The following is a 19,073-nucleotide window of genomic DNA, read 5'->3' as shown; positions in this document are numbered from 1 at the left end:
CGGGGGATTTAAGTACACTGAACTTATATTGTAAGTTATGTCTTTTGCATAGTTTACCTTAAAGCAATGTCCTTTTTGTATGGACACAGGAAGACAGTTAATATTATGCTTTTGTAACTTGGGAGTTAATTGACTCAGAATAACATTCACTCCTGGACATTTGCTTTCTCAACTCAGTTGCCCTTAGTCCTAGCACCGCAAAAGCAGGGTCTCAACAAGGGACTTAATGGACCCAGGGCAAGCTGTGAGCTACCCTGGCATCGAAATGTGCCAGGCCAAGCGCTATAATACTTAACTATAAGTTAAGAGCACGTTCATGGACAAACTCTGTCATGACCCAAAAGAGGTAACTGAATAAAGGACCTGCTGGGATTAGGAAGACTAACCTGGCCTGAGGACTGTGGTCTGGAATATATAGTGAGATGTCCCCAGGAAGAACCAAGCTTTAAGCTTGATATATCTCTTATTGTGCTCATGTAGAATGACATTGCTATAAATATTAGAAGCAAAGGTACTACAACTATTTAAGTGGATTACTAGCTGAGGAAAGAAGAAAGCAACACACCCTGGATGGAATCCTGCCTTTGAGTGTATCTCCTAGTAATCTGGAGTAATCTCCTTAAAATGAGATTTTTGTCTTTGAATTAATCTCCTGGAGGAGTGGCCTTACCTCTCTTTGTTGATGTGTTAATGTTCATCCCCACCTTTGTATCACTACCCGAGTGATTGCTACCTAAAACTAAGACTGTAAGATCAGAAGGGGAATCTGGATCCAGTCAGGGGAAGCAGAGAAAGTCAGGGAATCATCGGATCTAGAAGCAGGTGAAAGAGAGAGTGAGAAGCAGAGGAGAATCAGAGTCAGAAGGAGAGACAGTTGTGGAGACAGGAGAGAGAGAAAGAGAGAGAGAGAGAACATCCTTTCACATGTAATCTCCACACGCATGGGGATTTTCACAACCCCGTGTGAGGCCCCGATCCAGTGAATATACACATTTTTCCATCCCACAAAAGGTAATTTTAGAGTTATGAGAACATTGTCTTTTAATTCTTTCTTTTTTTGAACATGGTTAAGACTTACTGTATTTTATTTTTATTTTTTAATGAATCACTGTGAGATACAGCTACAGACTTACAAATTTTCATGCTTATGTTTCAGTCATATAAAGATCGAGTACCCAACCCTCCACCAGTGCCCTTTCTCCACCACCAGTGTTCCCAGTATCCCTCCCCTGACCCCCCAAACCCTGCCTCTGTGGCAGGCAGATTCCCTTTTACTCTCTCCTTTAGGGTGTTGTGGTCTGCAATGCAGGTATTAAGTGACCATAATGTTCGGTCTATAGTCTACTTTCAGCACATATCTCCCATCCCAAGCAGGTTCTCCAAGCATCCTTTACTTGGTGGTCCCTTCTCTGTCTGAACTGCCTTTCCCCCCAGCATGTGAGGCCAGCTTCCAAGCCTTGGAGCAATCCTCCTGGTCCTTGTCTCTACTATCCCTAGGTGTTAGTCTCCTATTTTGTCACTTTATATTCCACAAATGACTGCAGTATTTCTATGTCTGTCCCTGTCTTTCTTACTCATTTCACTTAGCATGATTCTCTCCATGTTAATCCACTTATATGCAAATTTCATCTAATAGCTGCCTGGTATTTCATTGTGTAGGTGTGCCAAAGTTTCTATTGTCAGTCATCTGTTCTCGGGCACTTCCAGATTCTGGTTATTAATTCTTTCTTTTTGGCAGGGAGAACTTCCCAAGAAATGTTCATGGGGTCCAAGGATTACTCCTGGTGACAAATGACCAGTTGGGCCGAATGGCTCAATTCTTTTTTTTTTTTTTTTTTTTTTTTTCCCCTTTATTTTATTTTATTTTTTTTAAAGTTGTAGATTTACAATTTTTTGTGCTTTGGTTTCAATTATACAATGATCAGATACCCATCCCTCCACCAGTGCCCATTTTCCACCACCATGGATAATATCCCTCCCACCCCCATCCCCCCACCCCCCCATCTCTGTGGCAGGGCAATCCCCTGTGTTCTCTCTCTCCTTTTGGGTGTTGTGGTCTGCAAAAGAGGCATTGAGTGGCAAACATGTTCAGTCCATAGTCTACTTTCGACATGCATCTCCCCTCCTGGGAGGATCTTCCAAACATCCTTTATTTGGTGCTCCCTTCTCTATCTGAATAGCCCTTTCCTCTAGGATACCCGGCTGGCCTCTAAGTTATGGAGTAATCCTCCTGGTGCTGATCTCAGCTATTCTTGGGTATTAATCTCATACTTTGTTACTTTATATCCCCCAGATGAATGCAATCTTTCTATGTCTATCCCTCTCTTTCTGACTCATTTCGCTTAGCATGATACTTTCCATATTGTACCACTTGTTTGTAAATTTCATGACTTCATCTTTTCTAAGAGCTACATAGTACTCCATTGTGTAGATGTACCAAAGTTTCTTTAACCAGTCATCTGTTCTTGGGCATTCAGGTTTCTTCCAGTTTCTGGCTATTGTAAAGAGTGCTGCAATGAACAAACAAGTGCAGATGTCACTTCGACTATACATTTTTGCCTCTCTGGGATATATTCCCAGGAGTGGTATTGCTGGGTCAAATGGGAGCTCAATTTCTAATTTTTTGAGAATCGTCCATACTGTTTTCCAGAAGGGCTGAACCAGTGGACATTCCCACCAACAGTGAAGGAGTGTCCCTTTCTCGCCACATCCACGCCAGCATCGGTTGCTTTTGTTCTTTTGAATGTGGGCCAGTCTCTGAGGTGTGAGATGGTATCTCATTGTGGTTTTGATCTGCATCTCCCTGATGATTAATGATGTAGAGCATTTTCTCATGTGCTTTTTTGCGAATGGCTCAATTCTTGGTCTGGCAAGGCAGGCAGAGTGATGCTAGATGGCCATCAGGCAGGACTATGCCTGGTGGTCCCTCCATGGTCATTTAATTTTGGGATTGAACCTTGGGTTTTATGTATATATGGCATGTGATCCAGTGCTTTAACTCTCTTTTCATATTTTAAATCATATTTATTATTGTTTTTTCTTTTCTCATAAAGAGTTAATCACTTGTAAAAATATTGCTTAAATATTGACCTTGTATTCTTAATCTTGGAGTTATTTTAGTGTTTTCAGCATTCATAATTTCTGTAGATGATAGAACAATTTATTTCATTTCCAATACCCCATGTTAAGAGTTTCTAGAGCTGAACTATCGTATATTCGCCATTTCTTCCTCTTAATGTTTCCCTCTGTGGCACTCAAATCATTGGTTTTAGTTGGCTTTTGTTGTTGTTGTTGTTGATTTTTTAAAGTTTATTTTGGTTTTTGGGAAACAGTTGGAGATGCTGAGGTGTCACTCCTGTCTTTCCACTCAGGAATTATTCCTGGCAGTGCTCAGGAGACCATACTGGGATTCCAGGGATTGAACCTGAATTGCTTGAATACAAGGAAAATTTCCTTCCCACTGTAGTTTCACTTTCCTATGGTTTCAGCTTTGAAAGAATTTCTCAGTTGTTTTTAAGAATTATTCCTCAAATGCCCTGACACAGAGGCAGGGTGGGATGGGGAGAATGCAGGGTGGGAGGGATACTGGGACCCGTGGTGGTGGAAAATGGGAACTGGTGGAGGGATGGGTATTTGATCATTGTATAATTGAAATCCAAGCACAAAAATTTGTAATTCAACAGCTGTACCTCATGGTGTTTCACTAATAAAAATTTAAAAAAATAATAAAATTTAAAAAAAAAGAATTATTCCTTGAGGGTCAGAGAAGAGTACATTTTTTTTGCTTAAGGCACTTGCCTTGCATGTGGGCTAACTTGGGTTCAATCTCCAGTATGTCATACAGTCTCTGAGACATGCTGGGACTGTTCCCTGAGCACTTCTAGGTGTGCCGTCCAAACAAAAACAACAAAAACAAAAAGTAAGAATTTTCCTGGAGAATTCGTGTATCCATGAATGAACAAGTTTCATTTGGAAGAAAGAAAATAACTTGCAGCTCTTACACTGACCTTGCTTCCTGAAATAGTTATTGTAGGATAACATTGCCACAGGGAGCTTAGGTTTATCGGGTTATACCCATCACAGTGCTCCCGAGTCACTCCCATTCCTCTGTTCATCTGTAAACGCTTCTCTGTGCTCAGTGACCCAGCCAGTTAATCACCTTTTCTCCCTAATCAGATTCTGTTAGCTTGTAAGATCAGATCCTTCTAAGGACACTGAACTTGTATTGTAAGTTATGTCTTTTGCATAGTTTACCTTAAAGCAATGTCCTCTCTGTATGGACATAGAAAGACAGTTAATATTATGCTTTGTAACTTGGGAGTTGATTAACTCCGAATAATATTTACTCCTGGGTATCAGCTTGCTTGACTCAGTTGCCCTTAGTTCCTAGCACCCCAAAAGCAGGGTCCTGACAAGGGACTGAATGGACCCAGGCAAGCTCTGAGCTACCCTGGCATTGAAATGGGTCAGGCCAAAGCGCCACGATACTCAACTATAAGTTGAGAGCACGATCATGGACAAATGCTATCATGATCCAAAAGTAAGTAATGACAAGTCTAGGATCCTACTGCGGCTAGGAAGACTAATCTGGCCTGAGGACTGTATATATATAGATATATATATTAGAATATTTAGTGAGATGTCCTCAGGAAGAACCAAACTGTAAGTTTATTATTGTGTTCATACAGAATGACATTGCTAGAAATATTGGAAGTAGACTTACTACAACTATTTAAGTAGATCACTATCTGAGGAAAGAACACACCCTCATTGGGATTTCACCCTTGAGCAGATCTCCTAGTAATCTGGAATAATCTCTTTTTTTGGGGGGGGGTCACACCTGACGATGCACAGGGGTTACTCCTGGCTCTGCACTCAGGAGTCACTCCTGGCGGTGGTTAGGGGACCATATGGGATGCTGGGAATCGAACCCAGGTCGGCCGCATGCAAGGCAAACACCCTACCCGCTGTGCTATCTCTCCAGCCCCAAGGAATAATCTCTTTAGATGAGATTTTATCCTTGAGTTAATCTCCTCGAGGAGTGGTTTTACCTCTCTTTGCTGATTTGTTAATGTTCAACCCACCTTTGTGTCACCACCCTACGTGATTGGTATATAAAATAAGACTGCAAGCTCGGAGGGGGCTTGGGCTCCAGAGAGCGGAGGGAGAAGGCTCAGGCTGAGGAGCGGGTTCGGGTTCGGGCTCGGGTTCCAGAGAGCAGAGACTGAGGCTCAGGCTGAGGCTTGGGCTCAAGAGCTTGGGCTCCAGAGGGTAGAGTCAGAGATGAGAGTGAAGATTGGAATAAACTACAATTGATACCGATCAGCCTGGCCCTTGTTCCGTTCCTTCGCCTGTCCATCGCCATCGACCTCCCCGTGGTGGGGTAAGCGGCTCGAGACTACCGAACATGGGCAGTGGGAGAGATAGAGCACCGCTGGACCTCTTGAAAACACACAGTTATTATTATTATTATTGTTGTTGTTGTTGTTGTTGTTATCATTTTAGGGCCATAACCCATGATACTTAGGAGCTCAGTGCTTGCGATTCACTCCCAGTAGTGCCTGTGGAACTATGTGGTGCTGGGGATTGAACCTGGAGTTCTCATATGTGCTCCAGACCATTGAGCATCTCCTGGTCCTCTAAAGTAGTTTATATAGTACACTTTTTGCTCTTGGTTATCTCTTCTTTTCTGGTAAGTAAATATAATTGTTTATTTTAAAATTTTCTTTGATCTAAAAATATGGGTCAAGGCAATTCTGAAAATAGCAATTCTTACATTTTGATTAATTTATGGAGCCACTATGAGCATACTATGATTGGTGGAACTAGACTTTTCCTTTCATTGCTGATTTCCTTTAGGAATTAAGGGGGGAAAATGTAATGATTTACTTGCGTGGCCCTAGGCAATTGAGACTAAGATATACATGGATTGCTATTCTGCATAAAGAATGCTGGGGTGAGTGATTTCTAAATGAGTCAAGAGATCCAGCCTAATAAAAGCCAGGGGACATCTAGAAAATGGTTGTTTTATGGAGATTGATCCCTTGAGAGCCGAAGATTGGGTTAATCTCACAACTCCTGCAGAGCTGCATTAAGGCAAACCTTTCTTGGCAATACTTCAGAATAAACACAATTGGAAGGTTTTAATTAGCTATTTGCTTCCTCTATTTTTAACTTGAAATTGTTCTTCAGGGGGTGTTGTCACAGTTCACAAAAACAGGTGGAAGGTTTTGCAAAGAAGTCTTGTAGCTTAAGATTCTATTTTCTTTTTAAAATTAGAATCTCTCTTTATATTAAAAAAATCTTTGTCTTCTTAGTTACAAAACTGCATTTTATTGTAACCATTCCATGTAGTACATAAGTGCAAAGAGCAACTGGGAGAAATTTTCCCTACATTTTCCCTTCTGTTCCCTCCAAAAAGAATTCATTAGTTTGTTATATGACTTTTAGACTTTTATACTTCACACCTATATAATTATATTTATTTATTTATTTATTTTATTCAAGTTTTATTTTTTAATTTTTTAATTTAATTTAATTTATTTTTTTGCTTTTTGGGTCACACCCAGCGATGCACAGGGGTTATTCCTGGCTCATGCACTCAGGAATTACTCCTGGCGGTGCTCTGGGGACCATATGGGATGCTGGGAATCAAACCCGGGTCAGTTGCGTGCAAGGGAAACACCCTACTCGCTGTGCTATCACTCCAGCCCCTCAAGTTTTATTTATTTATTTATTTATTTATTGCTTTTTGGGTCACACCCGGCGATGCTCAGGGGTTACTCCTGGCTCATGCACTCAGGAATTACTCCTGGCGGTGCTCTGGGGACCATGTGGGATTCTGGGAATCGAACCCGGGTTGGCCATGTTGGCTGCGTGCAAGGCAAAAACGACCTACCCGCTGTGCTATCGCTCCAGTGCCAAGTTTTATTTTTAAGTGATGTTAATTACAGCATTTGAAGGGGAGGATCTAATTCCACACAAAATGGAAGACTCTAAAATGTACCCATTAAAAAGATAAAAAAAAAAAACAACAACAAAAACACCAACTGAGTGGCAAAGATATAACCCAAGAGTACAATTGAGATCCCGGGGGTCGCCCCGTGTGATTGGTCACAGAGCTCTTCCCAGCCCACAGCTGGAGCTCTCAGAAGCTGTTTCATAGTCTGGCGTGAGGGTGAAAAAAAACACAATGTGAGAGGAAAATAAATCCTGAATTATTGGCTTCACCACATCCACCTTCTCCACCCCAAAATGGCACAGAAGAAACAGTTACCACACCCTGCAACTACTTTTGGTGTAAAGGAGGTGATGGACTGGGGTGGACGCGGGCCATGAAGATCTGTCTAAAAATGTCCCTTCAGATAAATTTGTACACACCATCGAACTTCAGATTGAGCCTCTCTATGACTAGGCGAGGGAACCAAGGTTTAATTCTCAGGAAATCACTATTGCATTCATTTAGTCAGCAAGCATTTACAGTGTCTACGTATGATCAGCTTCCACTTGCAGCCATTTCTAGATTGAAAAAAGAAAAAAAAGGAACCTGTCATCTCTAGAGGGGCTGTCAAATTCCCCGTCCCTGCCCCCAAGTCTACAGCTGAAAGGACCTTTTTTTTTTTTTTTTGGAATTGGATTTTTCTGTACCTCTGAAAGGGTAACACCTTAAAACTGAATCATCTTGAACCTGGAGGTCTAACATGATATTTAGCAAGACTTGCATCCCGGATAGACAACATTTAAAAGGCACACTAAATTCTGAAGGTAGCTATGCTGCAAAATAGTTTAAAATTAAATGATTGTACAGTATTCACTGATGCTTGAAATTCCAGTCCTAGATCAAGCTTGTGGCCACCCACATTGACATTCTTGCCATCCAGCAGAACTGACAGTGTCAGTTTGCTACCTGGCTTTAGGGTTTGAGTGTATCCTGATCCTATCAGGCTGGAATTGTTCACTTTAGCTGAGAAACAGGCATCGGGGTCAATCTGATACTTGGCTGCTATGTCCAAGCAAGTGTGCTGTTGCCTGCGGTCCAAGCTAGGTTAACGGCCATCTCCAGCTTCTTGTTCACCTTCTGGTAAATGGAGCCACCAAACTCTGTCCCGTCATTTACATTTGTGTGAAGCTGGAACTCATCAGTCTTGTAGCCGACCACAGAGTTGCTCTGGGTCACGCGTGACTTGGCAGTCTCAAAGTTCATCTGGTAGCCGGCCAGCCAACCCTTGTAGGCCAGCACGAGGGCGCCCCGACTGGAAGGCCCAGCCATGTCAAAATCCACGTTGCAGCCCGGGTTGGTGTGCTCCCGCTCGTATCCTGTCTTAATTTTAGCAATTTTTCTTCCCAGTGTTTGGAGAGAAGGGTGAATCAAAAGTCAGCTTCAGGCCACGTGCGAGCTGGTCTTCCACGTGATCTGGGTGCCTAGCATGTTGTCTGTGTTCCATTTCTCAGTGACCGTGAGCCCATACTCGGTCCACCGGTACTTGGTTTCCAGGCTGCCTGTCACCTTGGTGGTCTCTGTGTTGGCAGAACCTGAGCTTGTAAATTCCAGTCCATTCTCAGATTGTGTTTTCAAATCGAGCTTTATTAAATCAAACTCATAGCCCTTGGTGAAGACATCTCGGGCAGGTTTGCCAAAATCAATATTTGTGGGAGGCACAAGCCATCTGCTCAGAGGTGGGGGCTGCAGCGGGAGGAACCATTCCTATATCATTTTATATATGCAATATTTGTGCACATATATGTTGGATAACATTGGATTGTATTTGCTCCTCCTGAAGGAAGCTTAAGGTTTATTGAGCCACTCCCACAACAGTGCAACTGAGTCACACCCAATTCCACTATCACGACGACCATCACAACCATTCTGTTAATCGTCGATTGCCTTGAGCAGGCCCCAGTAATGTCTCCTTCGTCCTAGCCCTGAGATTTTTTAAAAAAGTGCCATATTCAAGGTTCTTTCAGAGTTAGGAGAATGAGACCCATCATTGTTACTGGTATTTGGCATATTGGGTACACCACGGGGAGTTTGCCAGACTCTGCCGTGTGGGCAGATTACATTGGTAGCCTGTCAGTTTGTCGAAAGTAGGAATGAGATAATAAGATGTTGCGGCCGTGCACTTCTGGGAGCTGGGTTTTATAGTCTCTGAGTCTTGGCCGTTGATGGGATTACACGGTGCCAGGGGGCCAGTTGGTGGGTGTGACCCCTGCCTACTGGAATTTGGAGGATCTGGGTGGAGGATGCTCAGCCCCAATCCGAGTAGGCTGGGAGATCTCAGTCCCGGGACCTGCATGCCTTTGTTCCTCTGCTGGTACCTTCATGTGTGCCAATTCCACCCAATTCCACCAGGCACTCACAATCGCAGTCATCCTGTTGTTCGTGGATTGCCTTGAGCAGGCCCCAGTAACGTCTCCTCCGTCCTAGCTCTGAGATTTTAAAAAGTGCCATATTCAAGGTTCTTTCAGGGTTAGGAGAATGAGACCCATCATTGATACTGGTATTTGGAATATTGGGTACGCCACGGGGAGTTTGCCAGACTCTGCCGTGTGGGCAGGTTACATTCGGTAGCCTGCCAGGTTGTCCAAAGTAAGAATGAGATAATAAGATATTGTGCAGCTGCAAGTGCGGCTGTGCGCTTCTGGGAGCTGGGCTTTATAGTCTCCATCTTCCAGTAGACAGGGGTCACAGCCGCCAGCTGCCCCGCCCCCCCAGTGCTGTGTAATCCCATCAACGGCCAAGACCCAGAGACTTTAAAACCCACCAGGCACTCATCATCCTATATTGCTTTTCTCTTTCCGTCATGTCATTTGCATGGTTTATTTATCAATGTCCTTTTTGTACAGACACAGGAAGACAGTTGATGCTATGCTAAGTAACATGGGAGTTAATTAATTCCAAAATAATATGTACTCCTGGGCATCCATATTTCCTTGACTTAAGCCTCAGTTGCCCTTAGTTCCTAGCATTCCAAGAGCAGGGTCCCGGCGAGGGACTGGATGGACCCAGGACAAACTGTGAACTACTCTGGCATTGAAATGGGCCAGAACAAGCTCCATAATACTTAACTATAAGTTAAGAGCACGGTCATGGACAAATTCTGTCATGACCCCAAAAGTAATGACTAAATATGGACCCTGCTGGGGTTAGAAAAGAATAACTTGGCCTGAGGACTGTGGTCTGGGATGTATAGTAAAATATCCCCCCAAAAGAGCCAACCTTTAAGCTTAATGTATCTTTTACTGTGTTCATAGAAAATGACATTGCTAGAAATATGAGCACTGTAGCTCTGTAGCACTGTCCTTCCTTTGTCCATTGATTTGCTCGAGCGGGCCCAGTAACATCTCCATTATGAGACTTGTTGTTATTGTTTTTGGCATATCGAATACGCCACAGGGAGCTTGCCAGGCTCTGCCGTGCGGGCGGGATACTCTCGGTAGCTTGGCAGGCTCTCCAAGAGGGATGGGGGAGTAATTTTACTATGACTGTTTAAATGGATTACTAGCTAAGGAAAGGAAAAAAAGCAACACACCCCGGATGGAATCCCGCCCTTGGGCGGATCTTCTAATAATCTGGAGTGCTGAATCCTCAGATGAGATTTTGTCCCAGAGTTAATCTCCTAAAGGAGTGGCTTTACATCTCTTTGTTGCTATGATAATATTCAACCCCACCTTCATATCTCCACCCTTCATGATTTCTATATAACAATGCTGTAAGGGGTAAGAAAAAACTAGACTCTGGAACAAGACTCTGGGAAAGAGATGCTGAAGATGAGATGCTGAGAAGGAGGAAGTGAGGACTAGACTCTGGGAAGGAGATAAAGATGAGACCGTGAAGGCTACATGTTGGGGACGAAAAAGTCAGGACGAGATGCTGAAGACTAGATGCTGAAGACTAATCCTTAGATGCTGAGGACTAGATGTTGAGGATGAGAAGGTTGACAATGAGATGTTGGAGGAGGAGAACTGAGACTCTGGAGATTTTGAGGTCTGTGAGGAGTCTAAGATGATGGAACTCTGATGACTGGGACTATGACCAAAACAATTACGACTTCGCTGACAACTACAAATGTACCGTAAAGGGAGAGATAGGATGATGCTGGGGAGGAGAGAGAAACAAACTGATTACCGATCAGCCTGGGGCCCAGTTCCTATTTCTCTGTTTCTCCGTCCATCGCCTGTCCTTTGCCCGTCGTCCACCATCGCCATAGGCTGGCCTGGAAAGGCGGCTCTCAGCCACTGTGTCCTGTCCTTGCATGTGGGCCCATCGCAACCCCCATCTTCTCTTTTATTTTGAAACTTAGATATGTGTACATGTGCATTTATTTTATGTTTATTTTTTCCAGTGTCAGGAATTGAACCCAGTTCTCATGCAGGTGATGTCTACACTTTACTGTTGAACTTACACCCCTGGTTCACAAGCGCATGTCATTATTGAATTTATATTTTTTTAAGGGGAGCACACTTGGAAGTGCTCAGGGGCTACTCTTAACTGTGTGCTTAGAGAATCATGCCTGGTGGAGTTTAAGGGACTATGTGGTACAGAGACTGAACTTGGGACTCCTGCATGAAAGCAAGCACTCTAGTCGATTGTACTATCTCACTGGTGCTCACATGCACACTTTATATTATTATTATTATTATTATTGCTTTTTTGGGTTACACCTGGCGATGCACAGGGGTTACTCCTGGTTCTGCACTCTAGCGGTGCTCAGGGGACCATATGGGATGCTGGGAATCGAACCCGGGTCGGCTGTGTGCAAGGCAAATGCCCTACCCACTGTGCTATCTCTCTAGCCCCCCACACGCACACTTTAAAACATGAAATTACTATCTGTTGCCTAGTTTGAATCTGGAAAATATTTACAGGTCAACACAAATATGTCTACTTTATTATGTGTGTGTGTTTGTGTGTGTGTGTGTGTGTGTGTATTTTGTGGATGAAATTCAAGTCTTCATATATGCAAGCTGAGTGTCCTATGGCTAATCTATTTTCCTGGATCCACGTTGTTATTTTTATTTTAAAGTTATTTTATTTTGGGGAGATCTTAGGGCTATGCCTGGCAGTGCTCAGGGGATATTCCTGGCTTCATGCTTAAGGGTCACTCTTGAGGGACCATTATATGGTGCCAGGTATCAAATTGGGGTGGGCTGCATGAAAGGCAAAGGACTTACCTCCTGTACTATCTCTAGCCCCGTATCTAATTATTCTTGATAATCACATACACTTCTATTGAAAATACTAAAATTTATTTATTTCCTTAGCATAATCTTGACCATGGCTTTCTACACTGAATATTCTACATTCTGCATATTTACGTCATAGTATCTATATAGTAGAATATAGTGCTTCATATTATACTATTATTTTATTTAATTATCAGAATACCTCCAAGATGAAAAGGTCATCATCATTGATCACTTGATCACTTGAAATCGCGTTACTCCTCCATTTGCTCGAGCAGGTGCCAATAATGTTTCCATTCGTCCCTGTCACGTGCTAGTGTAGCCCAATGGCATCTGCTTGTTCCAGGAACACGAAGAGTCTCAAACCCTATCGTTCAGGGTCTTGACAAAGAAGTCTGACCATCTCGTAGGTGGTCGGCCACATGATCTTTTGACGTCTTGTGGAATCCAGTTGGTAATAGCTCTAGTCCAGTGGTCGTCTCCAAATCGCATTATGTGTCCAGCCCATCTGATTTTCGATGCCTTGGCAAATGAAACAGCGTCCCTGATTCTTGACCGTCAACAGCGGTCAGAACTCTAGATTCTTTCTCTCATTTGAGTGAAGCGTGATATTCCAAGCATGGCTCTTTCGATTCCTCTTTGGGAGACCTAAATAGCGTTCTCATCCTGTTTTCATAGGACCCAGGTCTCTGAGGCATATGTTAATGCAGGAAGAACAGTGGAATCGAAGAGATGTGCCCAGAGCCGGAGGTTCTTCGTCCTCTTAGCTATTTCTTCAACGCTCTTGAAGGCGTTCCAACCCGCTCTCTTCCTCCTGTGCAACTCAGGTGCCAGGTCATTCGTCCTGTTGACTTCTCAACCTAGGTACATGTAACTGTTGCATTCAGAGATGTTGATTCCATTGAGAGCAAATGGAACGTCAGGAACGAGACCATTTCTCATAAACATTGTCTTTGTGAGATTCAGCTGACAAAAATGACTGCCTCATCATCATTAGCGTAACTATTATTATTATTATTATTTTAGTTTAGGGTCCATACTCAGTGGTGGTTTGGGGCTACTCCCAGCTCTGTGCTCAGGGTCGTTGAGGTACTGGAACTAGAACCCAAGTCTCTGCAGGCAAAGTGTGTTTATAGCCTGCAGAGCTATCTCTCTGGCTCTGAAAAGTGAAAACTGCATGCAGCATTTGTTGTTTGAGGAGTTGCTACTGAAACTGCAACCTGAGCAGGAAGTTGCAGGACCACGTTTCTTCCCCATAGATATAATCCCCAGAAAATACAGGTGGAGTATTTAGGTTATTTTAGGCCTTTTGCATTATTTGGTATAATTTGGCAGGTTATTTTTTGGGCCTGGGAACAAGAAATAAATTTCCGTATAAATTAAAGGTAATTGCTTCTTCACTTTATGCTCTTTTGTCTTACAAAAAATTTCCTGCTCTACTTCCAGATGGCAGAGGAAATCTGTACTTATTTAATATATTGCAATTTAAAGCACTGAGCATTTGCGTGTTTTACTTCTTTGCAAAGATAAAAGGAGAAGCATGCTGGAGAGATAGTACAGGAGCTAAGGAAGGCACATGTCTTGCATGCAGCTGGTGCTGGTTTAATCCCCAGCATCATATATGATTCCCAGAGCAACATCTGGAGTGATCCCTAAGCACAGAGCTAGGAGTAAGCCCTGAGCACAGCTGGGTGTGGCTCAATACCCCTTTATCTCTCCCCATCATCCCAAAGATTAAAGGAACCTGGAAAGATGATTCAGTGGTTTATAAAGTGATTTAGAAATGATCACTCTGGGTAAGAACTGCGTGCTGGAAGTAGATAAAGGAACAAACATGATAACCTTTGAGTATCTGTATTGCAAATCATGAAAGAGAGAGAGGAAAGGAAAGTGACTGCCATAGAGCCATAGAAGCAGGCTGGGGGAGGGGTGGCAGGAGGAAACTGAGGTCATTGGTGATGGGAGATGGACACTGGTGGAGCGTCACTGTATGACTGAAATCCGATCATGAACAGCTTTGTAACTGTGTATCTCACAGTGACTCAATTTAAAAAAAAAGAAAAGAAAAGGTGCTTTAGGTGGAAAAGAAAGATGGCACAAGTGTTAAAGCATTGCCTAGTGTGTGGCTAACCCATTTGCTCACTAGCATCTCATGATTCGCTAAGCACTTCCAAGTGTGCTCCCTGAGCACTGCTGGCTGTGCTCCAACCCTATCACCACCCCCTCCCACAAAAAGCATCTTGGGCAAGCAGAAGGCTTTGACTTAATCCCTGCATATACCCAGGCGACCCTGACAGTCCCACAGTCTGGAATCCCTATTGAGGAGGAAAAAAAGCTAGGCTTCAGGTAAACATGCACAGTATAATTTTATGTTAAAGTAAAAACTATAGAAGTTTACCCAAGTATACATGTATTTTCTGTAAAGATATGCATTCAGATACAGGTAGAACTAGAAGGAGCTACACTTAACTGGTTGTTAAGTCATTATTCTTGAGAAAAGAAAAAGGGTACTAGGATCTGGGTAATGATTAAAAGGGTCTACCCACAGTACTTCAAGTTTTTAGAAGCCATTGATGCTTTACATATGCAAGCTAATTTCTAAGCATATAAAAAGGTGTTTAACTTCACTACAAGAAAAATTCTAATGAATATTCATTACAGTACTTAGTAAATTAGCCAAGATGTGGGATCAGCCCAGGTAATGAGAGGTTATGACAGCATGGCATATGCACACAATGGAATACTATGAAACTGCAAGGAATGATGGAATCATGCTATTCTCTGCAAATTGGAGAGAACAGGAGGGTATCAAGTTTTTAAAACTTTTAAGTTTTATTTTATTGGTTTTGAGGCCACACTTGGAGATGTCAGGGGTTACTCTTGGCTTAGAAATTACTCCTGGAGGTGTTTGGGACCATATGGGATGCCAGGGATCAAACCCAGGTCAGTCACATGCAAGGCAAGCGTCCTACCTCCTTTACTTTTACTTGATACTAGAGAGTATCATGTTAAGTCAAGTAAGTCAGAAGAATCATTTGCAGTACATAGAACAACTGGATGAAGGAATACAAGTTATTAAAGGCGGGATGACAAGTCTATCACCCTTCATCTCAGTATATAAGAAAGATAACGGGTAGAGAGGGCAAGAAATTAAGGGGGGTAGCTAGAAGAAGGGTAACAAGGGGGCAGGGTTCAAGAGTGTTGGCTACATTGGTAGTGGAGAGGAGTGGTATAGCCATATATCCAAACTAGAGTCAGTAACATCAAAACCATGAGAGCCAAGCTATATCCAAACTAAAAAATGTGTCAAGGAGGCAGGCTTGGGTGGTGGATGGGAAAAGGGAGGGAACCTGGGACACTGGTGGAGGGAGGCTGACACTGGTCATTAGATCAGTGCTAGAACATTGCACGTCTAATACTCAACTATGAATAACTTTGTAAATAATGGTACTTAAAGAATTTTTTTAAAGTAAAAAAAAGGGAAACTCCAATGAAAGCTACACTGATATAAAAGTACTGCACTGACATGAAATGAAATGAAAATGCAATGAAATGAAAAATACAGAAATACAATGAAATGAAGAAAGAGAACTCCAATGAAAGCTACACTGAGATGAAAGTATCTACAATGAAATGAAAGTACCCCCATGATGAGGGTTTGAAAGCTTGGCAAGGATTTGAAGGCTTGGTGAAAGATTCTGTTGCTGAGGATTGGAGGACACTTTGCTGGGAGGGCAAACGAGACTGTGTTTACATGAGACAGTGCTTTGGCAATCTCTAACAAGCCCCGTGTTTCAGATCTAGAAATTCTCCGTAAATGTATGCCTCTAACTACAAAATCAAGTGCCCGAGGTGAATCATTACAGCATCTGTAAAAGAGTAATATTGGGAACTCCCTCAATAGCCAAACATAGGAGACTGAGTAGACTTTGGTACACACTTACCTTCAATAAAGCCAAAAGGAGTCACATCTGTCATCACTGGTGTGAAAAGGGAAGGTTGCAAAAGTCAAGTGTAGCAAGTTACCTTGTGTGAGAGAAGAGGAAAACACTAAAAAGGCATGTATGAGCTTACTTTTATGCTCCAAAATGGAATAAAATTGGTTCCCTTATAAAGAATGGTTGTAGAAATTTCCATCCAGCAGAAATTTGACACACAGCATGCAATTACTCACTAATAGGAATTGGCACTTTTTTTTTTGGCGGAGGGTTAGTTTGTTTTTGGGTCACCTTGGGGGTTACTTCTGGCTCCATAGTCAGGGGTCACTACTGGTAATTTGGGAGACCAAGCCCTACCAGGGATTGGACCTTGGTTGATTATGTGCAAAGTAAATGCCTTAACCCATGTACTCTCTCCCCACATCTGGAATTGGTCATTTTTAATGATGTATTTCAGAGGTGAGGCAGAGAAATCTCCAAATGAGTGTAAAATGTTAAAGTGTTCCAGAAATTGAGAAAGTGTTGAAATGCTCACTGGCCCCAATCTGATCAACAAGTACATCAAAATACCAAAGAACAAACGGTGGTGGTGTAACTTAAGCAAGAGACGATGCCTTAGTGGTCCCCACTCAATATGAAAAAATACCTTCTTCTATATTTCTTTGTTTTTTTAAATTGATTTGTTTTTTAAATTGGTCAGCAATACTAATAACATTCCCCTAAATCGGGTGCTTATAAAAAGATAAAAGAACATACAAATTTTTAAAGACATTTTATTTATTTTTTTGGCTTTTTGGGTCACACCCGATGATGCTCAGGGGTTACTCCTGCCTCTGCACTCAGGAATTACTCCTGGTGGTACATGGGGGACCATATGGAATGACAGGGATCGAACCCTGGTCGTCCCTGTGCAAGGCAAACACTCAGCCCACTGTACTCCAGCCCACTGTACTATCTCTCTGGCCCTATAAAATTTTTTTTCTTTTTTTCTGGGTCACACCTGAGGATGCACAGGGGTTACTCCTGCCTCTGCACTCAGGAATTACCACTGGAAGTTCTCAGGGGACCATATGGGATGCAGGGAATCGAACCCAGGTCGGCCCTGTGCAAGGCAAACGCCCTACCAACTGTGCTACTGCTCCAGCCCCCATAATTTTTTTTTAAAAGAAAAAAACACCTTCTTGCTGATGTAATGACATTGGCATATTGTGAGTGGTTAGTGAATCTTCTATACATGTAGATGTATAAAACTTCACCCTTGGATTCTATTGTATTTCTAACCAACAATAAATCAGCTTAAAAATAGCTTAACTAAGTTAGCAGGAAGGAAAATTCAAGTCAAAATCAAAGAACAATAAATCAAACTAATGAAAATGATACAGATGATAGAATATGTAAGCAAGGGCATTAAAAGAGTTTTTGTAAATGTGTCACATGTTAAACAACACAATTTAACACATGTTAAGCATATGATAAACATAATTTAACATGTTTAAATTGGGGAACAATTGGCTGTGTTCAGTAAAGATGTGTAAGATATTAAAAAATTTAAATCTTCCAGAGGAAAAAATAGTATATGAGACAAAACTGATAGTTGGATGTTTTAGTATAAGATTAGATACTTTGGAGAAAGTGTTAGTAAACCAGGAAGATATTGCAATGAAATGTATTTTCTTGTTTAAAATGAAATTTTAAAGTAGTTAATGAACTGTATGTCATAATTAAATTGTTATCATGGAAACATGCAAAGGGGTGGGAAATTATAGCTGGGGGGAATGAGGAAAATGTACACATTAAAACATTCATGTACAAATCAACAAACCCCAAGAAGCAAAGAAATGTGTAAAAGATAAATATTAACAGCTCAAGAACTCCCGTTCTGTGCGCGCTTTGACAGCACATATACTAAAATTGGAACAATACAGAGAAGATTACCATGGCCCCTGCGCAAGGATGACACGCAAATTCGTGAAGCATTCCATATTTTTCAATGCCTCTTTTGCAAACTTTAGCACTCAAAAGGAGAGAGAACAAAAGGGAATGCCCTGCCACAGACGCGGGATGGGATGGGGGTATGGGAGGGGTGGGAGGGCTACTGGGGTCATTGGTGGTGGAGAATGGGCACTGGTGGAGGGATGGGTACTCGATCATTGTATGACTGAAACCCAAATACAAAAACTTGTAAGGTCAACAACTGTACCACATGGTGTTTCACTAATAAAAAAATTAAAAAAATAGCTTAACTAAAGTATATAATAAGAGTAAGGGCTGGATATAGAGAACAATATTTGAACATATGTTTCTGTGCCTGATTCCCTGGGTTTGATTCCTTCTACTATGCTTGTAAGGGGAGGGGCAGGGAAAGATAGATTATTGTCATATAATTATTATATTATATTATTATTATATGAAGAAAAAATCAGTTGTCCTTAAGGGTATTAAATATTTATCCATGCAAATTAGTAAATTCATAGGAGAGAAGGAGAGCTCTTTTTTTTTCTTTTTGGGTCACACCTGACCATGCACAGGGGTTACTCCTGGCTCTGCACTCAGGACTTACTCCTGGCGGTGCTCAGGGAACCATATGGGATGCTGGGAATCGAACCCAGGTCAGCCCTGTGCAAGGGAAATGCCCTACCCACTGTGCTATTGCTCCAGCCCCAGGAGAGCTCTTTCTTATAGTAGAATGGCAGCTAGCAATGGAGTTAAAAGGAATAATGGAAAATTACAAAGCTACAATGGTGGCCCCCCAAACTGGCTGTGCTCAGAGCTTAGTCCTGGCTTTGTGTTCAAGAATCACTTCTGTTGGAGCTCAGGGATCATAGAGGCTACTGGTGATCTAACCTGGGGTGCAAGACAAGCGCCCAACTTACTGTTCTACCTGTCTGCTCCCACCCACCAAGGATTTTAAATTTAGTAACAAATAAATCTGATATGAAGTTATTATTAAAA

At 42.2% G+C, this 19,073-nt stretch overlaps 1 non-coding gene and 1 pseudogene across 1 annotated transcript; one reads left to right on the top strand and one right to left on the bottom strand.

The window, feature by feature from the left end:
- Positions 1 to 6,921: 6,921 nt before the first annotated feature.
- LOC130021983 (voltage-dependent anion-selective channel protein 1-like) lies at positions 6,922 to 11,199 on the bottom strand (annotated as a pseudogene).
- A 6,807-nt stretch (positions 11,200 to 18,006) lies between these two features.
- Positions 18,007 to 18,109, top strand: LOC130022853 (U6 spliceosomal RNA). Its single transcript, XR_008792325.1, has one exon. It is a non-coding gene; the product is annotated as a U6 spliceosomal RNA (small nuclear RNA).
- Positions 18,110 to 19,073: the final 964 nt, after the last annotated feature.

This window comes from Sorex fumeus, unplaced genomic scaffold (assembly GCF_029834395.1).
Source record: "Sorex fumeus unplaced genomic scaffold, SorFum_2.1 ptg000002l, whole genome shotgun sequence".
NCBI lineage: Eukaryota > Metazoa > Chordata > Mammalia > Eulipotyphla > Soricidae > Sorex > Sorex fumeus.
The sequence above is the reverse complement of the archived record's forward strand: the minus strand, read 5'-3'. Positions and strand labels throughout refer to the sequence as shown.